The sequence below is a fragment of the Tupaia chinensis genome, unplaced genomic scaffold, assembly GCF_000334495.1.
Source record: "Tupaia chinensis unplaced genomic scaffold, TupChi_1.0 Scaffold000258_1, whole genome shotgun sequence".
Taxonomy (NCBI): domain Eukaryota; kingdom Metazoa; phylum Chordata; class Mammalia; order Scandentia; family Tupaiidae; genus Tupaia; species Tupaia belangeri.
In genome coordinates, this window is record NW_006159738.1 from 274955 (window position 1) to 285310 (window position 10356).

At 48.6% G+C, this 10356-nt stretch overlaps 1 protein-coding gene across 1 annotated transcript in view; it reads right to left on the reverse strand.

Annotated features, from left to right (window-relative positions):
• ZNF664 (zinc finger protein 664) overlaps positions 1–10313 on the reverse strand; it is a 27462-nt gene extending 17149 nt beyond the window's left edge. Inside the window, exon 1 of the mRNA XM_006149227.3 lies at positions 10203–10313. The gene's annotated coding sequence lies outside the window, so the exon portion shown is untranslated. The remainder of the gene's footprint in view (positions 1–10202) is intronic.
• Positions 10314–10356: the final 43 nt, after the last annotated feature.

Sequence of the window (10356 nt, forward strand, 5' to 3'; positions counted from 1 at the left end):
CTACCCTAACCTACACTGATCTAACCCTAACCTCACCCTAACCTACCCTGATCTAACCCTAACCTACTCTAACCTCACCCTAAGCTACCCTAACCTACACTGATCTAACCCTAACCTCACCCTAACCTACCCTGATCTAACCCTAACCTACTCTAACCTCACCCTAAGCTACCCTAACCTACACTGATCTAACCCTAACCTCACCCTAACCTACCCTGATCTAACCCTAACCTACTCTAACCTCACCCTAAGCTACCCTAACCTACACTGATCTAACCCTAACCTCACCCTAACCTACCCTGATCTAACCCTAACCTACCCTAACCTACCCTAACCTCACCCTAATCTACCCTAACCTCACCCTAACCTAACCTAACCTACCCTAACCTACCCTAACCTCACCCTAACCTCACCCTAGCCTACCCTAACCTACCCTAACCTCACCCTAACCTACCCTAACCCACCCTAGCCTACCCTAACCTCACCCTAACCTACCCTAACCTACCCTAACCTCACCCTAATCTACCCTAACCTCACCCTAACCAACCCTAGCCTACCCTAACCTACCCTGACCTCACCCTAATCTACCCTAACCTCACCCTAACCAACCCTAGCCTACCCTAACCTACCCTGACCTCACCCTAATCTACCCTAACCTCACCCTAACCAACCCTAGCCTACCCTAACCTACCCTGACCTCACCCTAATCTACCCTAACCTCACCCTAACCCACCCTAACCTACCCTGACCTCACACTCACATACCAATGCACGCACTCTGGGGAAGAGCACTGTGGACCGAGCAGGCGCCATCCCACACACCCCGACTACACACATGAACAGATCTGACGTGGTGGCGTTACTCAGCAGAAGTAGAGGGCTCCAGTTATGTTTATGACACGTTTTACTGGTGACCTCAGAGAGAATATGCTGACGTGGGGACAGGTCTGCTCTGGCTAGCAGGTCCTCCTCACAAACTCTGCCCCCAGAATGCACTGCAAAAGAAGATGTGGAAATAAGCTATGATTATTTTATGAACTTGCAGGGGTATGAAAAATAAATGAGCTCTAGAATAGCTTTACTGAATTTCTTCTAATGTATCAGGTGACACAGAGACACTGAGTATCCAGAGTTAGAACAAAGGTGCAGAAATGTTCCAGTGTTAGAAAGCAATTCAGATTATGCCTTTTTAAGATTGCGCTTTGAATATTTTTCATACACCTCCAGAGTTACACTTCATTAAAAAATAAAAAATCTTCCCTCTTCCCATTTCTGTCCTCAATCAGCACTGTGTGAACCTACTGGCTGTGGCAGACTCGAGCCTGGCCTAAACGACTTCTGTTGCCAAATCCAGGTCCCTACCCATCCCCTGACCACATTTTGGGCCACTGAAAACCATGGCTCTTGGCCATTCCTGAACCTTCCTCCTCACTCCCAAGACTGCTCCTGCACCTCTTCACCGGCACCCCACTGGCCGGTGCACCTGCTCCTGTAGGCCCTGCCAGACGAGCCCCCCTCCACTCCCAGGGAAGCGGGACCCAGGCTGAGCCATGAGCCTCCTCCCTGAGAACTTGGGATCAGGAAGTGGAGACGGATCTGTGAAGCAGGCGGGCAGGGGATGCAGGCTTGCGGGGGCCTCCGGAGTGGGCACTCTGGGTCCTGGGTGCTGAACACAGCAGAGAGGGCCTGTAGAGAGAAGCCCAGAGCGGGTCCGGCAAGCAGAGAGGAGGGAGACGAAGGCAGAGTGCAGCCGCAGCCACGCAGCAGCCTCGCAGCCCTGGCAGCTCTTCAGAAAGCTCCTGTCCTGAAGCCAAGGCCATGCTCTCTGGTACGACACCCTCCTTCTTCCTGAGAACTCCTCTGTCAGCTCTGCAGGGACGGAGTTCTTCCCTACCTTTAGCCCACCTGTCCTCTGAGGTGCTCAGGCCCTGCTCTGCTTGTTGGCACCTACTCCTGGCCACATGGTGAGGGAGCTCACTGAGTCCGAGTCTCCAGCGGTACCTTTGTCTGGGGCAGGGAACATCACATGGCACCTCTCGGCCTACTCCCTGGCCTGCCTTTACCAGTTCGTCAACAGAAGCTGCTCGACTGGACGGGGTATTCTGACAGCAGGCTGGTGGGCCACAGGACACTGACAAGAAGCCAGAGAAGACCCCCACCACCTGCTCGTGCAGGCAGAGGTTAGCCTGACACAGCCCTAAGACCCTCACAGCACCACACAGTTCAGGGTCACATGGTGTAAGACACTGGCAGTCCCATCTAAGACAGCCAGGTACGACCCCGGTCTTAGGCAATTTACAGGTGTGCAATTATACTTCAAGAAAAGTGTAACTGACCACGCAGAAGCAATGATGCTTGTCACGGCTGCGCAGAGAACTGGCCACTCACACAGCAAAGCGCATGTGTGCACTGTAAACCACTCTTCCCAGGCCCCCTTGGCGGAGGACCACCATAACCTGTAAGTCCTTCGAACTCGGCGTGTCCAAACCTGAGCCTGCCTGTCATCTGCTTACCGCCTCCTAAGTCCCCTCGACTGCCCAAGCCAGAGCCCTGACGTCATCCACTCTCCTCTCAGGAAGGCCTGTCCACTCTGACTCCTAGACCTCTCCAATCCCTCCACTCGTCCCAGCTACACGGCCTCCATGCCCACCTCAGCCACCGCTGTCTCCCTCTGGAATACTGCAAGAGCTCCCAGTCTGGCTTCCCTCCCACCCATCGCCCACTCTAATGTCACCTTTCTAGAATGTAAGGTGGATCGGCACCTGCCTCAGGTGTCTCCCCATGCCCCACTCCCTCTCAGTGCGACCTCGACGTCATCCACAGGCACGTGCACGTGTCTACTTTCCGTGCAGCTGTTTTCACAGCCACGGCACACTCCACTGTGCAAGTCACACATGCTCCTGGTAAGTGTGGGAGAGCACACCCCAGCCACCCAGCATCGGATCGCCCAGAGCCCACAATTCTTTCTTATTTTCTTTTTTAAAGAGAGATTTCTACTATAGAATGTTTGTGCTCGCCGGAGAGAAAGAGAGACAGACAGACAGAAAGTGAGAACCACCCCCCCCGCCCCGAGGGTGGGGATGGCCACGCCACAATCCCTCCTCTTCCATTCTCCTCTTAGGATTTTGGGTGCACATGCACACGTGCCTGGTGTGTTTTAAGCTGCCAGTTCTGGGACTCGAACCTGGTCAATCTTGTGGGAGCCCAGCAACGTAACCATTACACCATCTGCTGGTCCCAAAAGCCCATAATTCTTAAGATTTTCACCCAATTTCTTTCAGGCATTTTTCCAGCCAGTGGTTTCAGTTAAAGGTTGTTGGAACTTTTATGTAACTAAGAGTGAATCACATGATGTATGATATGCTACTATGAATTCTGCCTCTCTTCCTCCTAACACCATTAGCCCCCATTTTACCACACTTTCTTCATGAATACTTTAATGGCCACACGCTACCCACTGGATACATTATAACCACTCTGCAATCACATCCTCAAAAACAATTCTAGGACATACATCTTTTGCACATAAAGGTTTTTTTCTGTATTTAAAAATACTGCTTTCAGACCAGCAGGTGGCGTGGAGGTTAAGATGGCTAGATCTCTGGGCCAGCAGGTGGTGTGGTGGTCAAGGTGCTCAACTCTCACATAGCTGACCACGGTTTGAGTCCTGGCCTTGGCAGCTTGCTTTCTCACTTTCTGTCTCTCTCTGGTCAAATTAAAATAATAATAAATAAATACATGAAATGAAATAATCTTATATATAAAAAAGATGGCTAGATCTCAGACGGCTGACCGATTGTTTCAAGTCCTGGACCCAGAGGCGTGAAAAGCATGCCGGGAGTGTGTGCATGTGTGCACAAGACCCCTAGAGAATGCAGGACAAAGGACTGTGGCGCAGCCCTCTCCCCTGGAGGGTGCTTTCTCAGTTTCCCTCGCAGTCTCTCTGCCTCTCTCCAGTGACCACACAGACTACAGCAAACACACAAACCACCAAATGTTCTAAAATACTCCTTTTGTCCCTGCTCTGCCTTTCTGCTCAGATCATGTGTAAACGCACTCCCGTGGTGGTTCCTAGGCCGTTGCCACAGCAAGAAACACACATATTGGTTCGGCCCCTGGCACGTACGGCCCGTGTAGTGGAGAACTGTGCCACTTTACCACATCTTTGAAAGCACTGGAACTAACTTTTCCGTCTAAATGTGAGCCTGATTAAACTGGTGGCTGAGAAATGATAACATCTTCATTACAAAAGTAAATGCTCAGAAAAAATGTAAAAACTGAAACAATGCAAGCAAAAGCAAATAAAAAATCAGTCTTCTCCCACATTTCTCCCAGAAGTAATCACAATGAAAGCTTTCCCGAGTTTCTTCTAGATGTTTTTCTACTTTTACTCAGACGACACACGCGCGATTATTTTGTTCAGTATCTTACCAGAACGGAGATTAAACATGCTCTTCGGGCTCCGCGCCATGCAGGCTACGGACCTCTCTTACAACCTACACGGTACTGCACAGTGCAGAGGCACCACACTCACTGTGGCCACCCTCGGCCTTCCTCTACAAACGACGCTGCCAGACCTCGCTCGGACCTCACGTCCCCCCAGCAGATCCCTTGACGCGGACCTGGTAGACCGAAGGTCGCCTTTTCTTTGAGTAGGCTCTGCCAGACTACCATCTAGGGAGCCCAGCCCAATTCCGCACCCAGCTGTGTATAAGGTGCTTTTCTCTTTACATCCTCGGATGCCTTTTCATTTTTGCCTAACTCTCCCCACCATACACACATGCAAAAACTAGTTTTAACTTCTACTTCCTTAATTACAAACGAGGCTGTACTCCTCTGTTGTTTTGAGACTTCCATTTCTCTGAGATCTACTCGTAGCTGGATTCTCTTAGTTATGTGGGATCTAGCTATCCTTTACGCACGCTACACACGCTCCGTTCCTGGCCTAGGGTTCTCTCTTTTGTCACACAGAAGTATCAACCTTTTTCTTTATGACTTTAGGACCTGGTCTTACCTAAATGGCCTACTCCAAACACATTTTCCAACATTCCTCCTGCGTAACAAACTTACACTGAACCTCTTCTAACACCTGCACAGACGTTTCTGTTACGACTTTACTCCCCTAATTCTGAACGTGGTTCCTTTCAGAGAGCGGCCATGTATCCGCAGAAATCCTCCCGGGTGGTCCGGAACACCAGCTTTCCCGCACGCAGCTTCCTACACGGCAGGCTATTCCGGGACCCACCTGCTCACGTGGCACTGCCTGTCCTGTGTGCACTGTCCCACTGCCACACCATTACAGGCCTCCCGGGTTTCTGGGACAGCAAATCCCATCACTGTTTCCATTTGGGAAAAACTCTGGGCCATTCCCAACATCTACTGTTCCAAAATCATCTCAGCAGCAACTTATCGAGTGGCTGAAAATACTGGGTCGTCGCGAAAGCCGTGACATATTTTTTCCTATGGTTTTCTATGCACGCGAGTCCTGACTTTTCCCGCTGGTGCTTCGGCTGGAACGACAGTTCCATTTGGAGTACTACCACCTACAACAATGCCTTCCACTCCCGAAACGTGCAAAGCCTGCCCGTGGACGTGGGCGAGCTTGTAAATCATTTCGGTAAAAGTTGCTATCTTTTCTTCATAAAGCTTTGGTACAATTATGCTTTCTTCTGAAATGTTTTCTAAGTTTGTCATCATCGAGGGTAGAACCTGACTTTCCTATAGGAGCAATTTCTAATTATTTCATCATTTCTAAGATTACCCATGTTTTCAAATTTTTAACAAACTGTATTTCTATCCAGCGAACGTCTACTCATGCCCTATAACTATGGATGCATGAGTTTTCATCTTCTTCACTGATGTGAACTGTCTACTCGTGCCCTATAACTATGGATGCATGAGTTTTCATCTTCTTCACTGATGTGAACTGTCTACTCGTGCCCTATAACTATGGATGCATGAGTTTTCATCCTCTTCACTGATGTGAGTTCTATACATGGTGAGGATATCCACTTTTTGCTTAGCTGTGTCATAAAGTTTCCCTCTATGTGGTTTGGCTTTTAAACACAGGGTTTTCTCTTTTCTTCTAAAGGCTGATTTAATTTTTTATGTACGCAAATCCACCGACTTTTAAATGATTTTCTCCGCTGTTTCTATCAGTGGCAGCTAATCCCAGCCATTAGCTCTGACTCTCACACCTGCAAGGCTCACCTTATTTCCCCGAGATTCAGTTTACTCAGATTACAGAGCTGCGCTGTCCACTTCCATATGCAAAATTTCTCCTTGCAGATGTTGAACAGCTATTTCATTTTCTTCCTGACACGAGGGTCACTTACTATATATTATGTTCCCATATTATTTTCTGGGGTGAACAGACTCTTGTGATCTGCACAGAAACTCTAAAGTCAGTAAGACATCTGGGTTTTTTGGTTATTTTTTCCAACTGCCAGAGGGTACACGTGTTTGCCAGAGATGGGGTGGGGTGTGGGGGCGTGTTCCCCAATGGGACATGGTCACACCACAATGCCTTCTCCATTTCTCCATCCTGTTGGGATTTTTGGACACACCAACACTTGTGCCCGGTGTGTTTCTCTAGCCAGCAGGGCTGGACTTCAGCCTGCACTTGGCCGGATGGGATCCAGTTCTCTTAGCCACTGACCCAGCTGCAGGCCCGGCCCAGTTTCACAGGACATGGCCAGGTAACACGTTTAAACGCATCTGTCTCACCCCATCATCCTAACTATTCTGTCGGATTCACCCCAAGGTCCACATCCCTGTAACACCTAAACAGCACCCTGAGAACATGGACGCTCTCTGTCTCAGAGTTCTCACAGCTTGCAGGATGTCTCAGGAGCTCCTTCAGGAGGACACACACCTCCATAAGGTCATGCCTGCATGTTTCCTGCTTTTTTCGTGCCAGACAGCTGTGTGTTTTCTTCCATTTCACCTTCTGCTATTATTTTTGGTATCTGGAAAGCTATTAACTTTATAGATATACTGTGTACTCAATCACTTCACTTTTTGTCTAATCATTCTTGTTATTTATGTAGTCAACAGCATCTACAAATACTTTTATTCTTTTCATTTTAGATCCTCACCTCTCTCTTATTTCATCTATTACTTCGTTAAAACTTATAAAAACCATAATAAATAACATCCAATTTTTAATCTGACTTTGCTATGTCTCTGGTAAGTATATTGTAGACAATTAGTTTAACATTTAAGTGTACTTCGTTTTTTAGTCTTCTTTTAAAAATTACTTCATTTGATTATCATTATTATTATTATTATTTTTTAATTTGCTATGTGGCATATGCACTCACCAGAGAGAGAGAGAGAAAGCAAGCTGGTTTGATTCAAACCACGGTCAGCCATGTGCGAATCCAGTGACTCAGCCCTCCGGCCACCTGCTGCCCACCCCCCACTCTCCCAGTCAAGTGAATTTTTTTAAAGAACATTAAAAAGTGCCCTTTTCCCTCATTACTTTTAGTTATCATTGCTTTTTTAAAAAATAAGACATCAAGGGACCAGCAGATGGCATAATGGTTATGCCGCGGAGCTCCTACATAGTCAACCACATGGTTCAAGTCCCAAACCCGGGAACTTAAAACTCAGGCCCGGCCCCTGTGCGTGCGTGCCCAAGATCCTGACAGGAGAATGGAGGAGAAGGGATTGTGGCATGGCCATCCCTCCGAGAGGTGATTTCTTGCTTTCTGTATTTCTGGGAAGCGCATGCACCCTATAGCAAAAATCTCTATCCAAAAAAGAGGAAAAAAAAAAAAATACAATATCAGGATTCTTTTTTTTTTTTTTTTCCCAGTCAGATATCTACTTTGACCTTAGTGTGAATTCAGGGTATATGAGTGCCAAGGGAAAGACCACGTCCCTCCTAGCGAGCCTCTGAAAGAGCCTGCCTGGTCTTCCACTTCTCTGCTCTCCACCCCCACTCCACAGGTAGCAACTGGAGCAGTGATTTAAAAATGCAAATCTGGGGACCGGCAGATGGTGCAATGGTTACATCCCATGTAGCTGACCATGGTTCAAGTCCCATACTCAACAGCTTAAGACGCAGGCCGGGTACGCGCACGCACGCACATGTGTGTGTGTAGAGGGGTGCCCAGTGCCCCAAACCCTGAGAGAATGGAGAAGGGGCTGTAGTATGATTGTCCCCCCAGGGGGTGATTTCTCACTTTGTCTCTCGGTCTCTCCAGAGAGCACACATGCCCTACAGCAAAAAACCTTCTTAAAAAAAAAAATGCAAATCTGCTTATGTTGCTCCTTTGCTCAAAACCCAGTCCTCACAATGGTCTCCCACTTCACTCAGGACAAAATACATCTTCAACCTGCCCATGAGACCCTCCGTGACTGGTGCCCGGTCTAGCCACGCCTCCCTCCCCCCTGCCGTCCACTGTCATTCTTTCGGTTCCCAGAATGGGCAGCGTGCCCCAGTGCCCCTGCCTTCCCACATGCCGCTCCTCTGCCTGGAAGATTATCCCCTACTTCACTCACCACTAATGCCTACTCTCCCTCTCAATCTCGTTTTTTGCAAGAAAGTCTTTTCTGGTCCCCTCTCCACAGTGTAAAATTCAGTTCCCCTTTGATACGCTCTCACAGCAGGTGCTTCTTAACCTTCCAGGCAGATACCACATGCGGTTGTGTGATTGCACGTCATTTCTGATAAGCTCCGAGAAAACGGGGACAAGGCAACGCCGTGGGCCACACTGCTGCCACTCGTGTACACGTGAATAGGAGAAAAATGCCTACTAAGCCCATAATCGTATCTCTCACATCTTAAATGCTACTTATCACATCGTTCGATCAGTACTCCAGTTGCTAAAACTCTTTCTGGTAGTGCCTACAAATTCAGGAAGAATTTTCCCTAAGGACATCCGTGCTAACCTGAATCTGCTGCGGCCACAGGAAAGGATGAATTTACATCACTAGGAAATAAGTTTGCTTAAATATTATGATGGGAGTTTTATCTAATGTCCCGTTTGTGGAAATGTTTACCCACAGTCAACTGATAGGCCTTAATTTTGAAGGCACGTGTAAGCAATAGGACTAATGTGCTCTGCAAAATATGTAATGCATCACCAGCACATGATAAAAATTAATTATAACAAAGCCAAAGTTAAGCACTGAAAGCAACTCCCTCAAGCACTCTGTAATATGCTATCTAGCCGAAGAAAACAGAAATGTTGCTGCAAGTTCACAATATTCCCACCGTAATGGCTGATGATGCCGACCCTTAGGTACCACTTCCCACTCCGCAGAGCACTTCCCATGCATGGTCTCACTGGCGTCTGTAGCAGACGGAGCGGACATGCTCATGCCTTACAGAAAAGAAAACCGAGGTTTGGAGTGAGTCGACGTCCTCCCCAAGGTCACAGGGCTTCCCAGTGGTAGCTGGTAACCACCACGGAGGAAGGATGCCAGCTCTCACACGTAAATTGTGAAACCAAAGAGAACCCCCACTGCAGAGGCTAGTCCTTGTCAGGGTACAGATTTGTTCTCCCTTCACTGAAATACCACCTCCCCAGAGGACCATCGCCAAGAAAACTGTCTTTAAGTTAAATCTTCAACTGCCCCCTGGACAGTGGCTAACCTCTGCTACACCTGCGCTCTGGAACAAGCTGCAGCAGTTCTTAAAACCGAGTGAAAGCATTACATGCTGAGGCTGAAGGACGGACCTTACCACTCGTGCAAACAGAGAAAGATGGTAAAAGCGCTAAAAAGACACACCACGCCCGTGATAGTCGCTGCCTCTGGAGACAGTCTAAGCCTTTTGCTCTCTGTGATGCGTTCACGTGTACAAAAAAAGGTACTACTTCACTCATTTAAAGCTAATTTGAAAAACGTCAGTGAACTTGTGGGCTCAACAAGGTCATTTTCTGCTCTAGAAAGCAGAAATCGATACGGAAGCAGCGGCCCTCCCTAAGAGAGAAAACGAAATACAAAAAGGAACAGATCGACCCAGTTACAACAAAGTGTCTAAACATCGCAAAGCTTTCCTAGGAGCAGGCAATAGCTTGGGGACATTTCTGAAATAGCTGCTGTCCTTTGTTGCGATCGGACGGCCGGGCGCACACACCAACTACCGTGGCACAGTTCGCAGCCCGAGCGAGGTCCGGCCGTCAGAGTTGTCTGGCAGGAAAGGGTGCACAAAGAGGCTGAGTTTGGGGAGCCGGCTTGGCAGAGACTAACCGAGTGGGAAGTGTCTGGGAAGGAGGTGGATGGAGTTCATCAGAGACACGGTGCAGGGAGAAGACGGAAGCCGAGTCCCGGAGGACGGCATTCCCCCGGGTGTGGGCGAGACGCGGGCGCTCGGTGGCCGCCAGCCAGTTTACCTGGGCGAGAA